The sequence below is a fragment of the Mandrillus leucophaeus genome, unplaced genomic scaffold, assembly GCF_000951045.1.
Source record: "Mandrillus leucophaeus isolate KB7577 unplaced genomic scaffold, Mleu.le_1.0 Scaffold200, whole genome shotgun sequence".
NCBI lineage: Eukaryota > Metazoa > Chordata > Mammalia > Primates > Cercopithecidae > Mandrillus > Mandrillus leucophaeus.
In genome coordinates, this window is record NW_012102033.1 from 1,376,223 (window position 1) to 1,377,760 (window position 1,538).

The window sequence follows — 1,538 nt, forward strand, 5'->3', positions numbered from 1 at the left end:
CTGCCTGGGCAAGCCGGTGCCGGATTTGGCACTTTCCGAACCCTGCGACCCTCCCAAGTTCCTAAGGGGCAGCTTTGGGGGTGCATTTAGCGCCGGGGCGAGGGTGGCGGCGGCGGCCGCGGCTTGGAGGAGCCGGAGCGGGAGGGACTCACACACTTGCTGTGTTCTCGCACACACACACTCACTCGGGATGCGATTAACATTCAGTCCCCGTCCGCCACTGCCGGGAGACCCACAGCCCCCCCTCCTGGCCTCCCTGGGGACCCCTCCTCCTGCCAGGCTTGGGGAGGGGGCCGCCCCCCACCCCAGCTACCAGCCTCTGCCTTCCTCCTGGGACAGGGGAGTGAGGGGCTGAAAATAAAACGGAAGGAAGAAGTCGGGCTGGGGACCGGCAGGCAGGGACTCAGAACCCGGTATGGAGACATCAGCTTCAGAGCTAGACTTCAGGTCTGGGGGTTGTTGCCCTCTGCCCCATCCCTGCCTTGAGGCTCTGGAAACAGGAGGCCTTTCCCGGACTTCAGTGTTCGCCATACTAAGACCCAATCTGTGGCTTTTATTGCCTCAGAAGGCCAGGCCTGAAAACCAGGTCTCCACCGTGGACCCAGGAGTCCCGCCCCCCAGTCCCTTCTCCCTCAGACCCAGGAGTCCCCTCTCCACTGGGACCCAGGGATTTGGGGCCCGCCTCCAAGTCAGAGTCTCTTTTAAGGACTCTGTCATCCAGACTCTCCCCCAGTACAAGCCACCTTCAGGGACCCAAGACTCATGGATGTCCCTCTTGGGTACCCAGTCCTTCCAACCCTGTGAAGAAACCAACATGCCTGCTCCCCTTCTTTTATTGAGGGACCCTGGCCTCCATCACCTGTGGGTACCCCATCATCCAGAAGGGAAGCAGCATCTGTCTCCTCGTAGACACAGGAGTCCAGACCACAGGCTGTTCCCCGAGGGTCCCACGCCCAGATGCCCACTATTCTCCTCCTAGGGGGCTGGGCCCGGCACTTTTATGAAGCCACCCGTGCGGCTGTAGGGTAGAGCATGGGGCAGGACAGCTGGGCCTCTGAGGGTGGAAGAGGGTGTGTGTGTGTGTGGGCAGGGCAGAAATTCTGGAGCAGGGGGGAAGCCAGGGCCAGGGGCTCCTGAGATAGTTTGGGTCAGAGTTTCAGCCTTGAGCTTCCTGGGTGGGGTTCCTGTTTCCTTCATCCTCAAGGTCTGGGAGAGCAGGGTGAGGTCCACATTCCTGAAAAAGAAGAGAATCAGGGCCTAAATGTGTGGGTCGTAAAGGGAGAAAGAAACCGTAGATCTAGAGTCTTAAGGTTAGGAAGCTTGAGCCATAAGATGGTGGGGGTGGGACCCTAAGTTCCAAAGAACAGCATCCTAGGAGGGAAAAGGGCTGTGGCCCTGGACTGCTGAGTCTCAGGGAGGAGGGGCTGGGGCCCTGGACTCCTGGGTCTGAGGGAGGAGGGGCTGGGGATCTGGACTCCTGGGTCTGAGGGAGGAGGGGCTGGGTGTCTGGACTCCTGGGTCTGAGGGAGGAGGGGCTG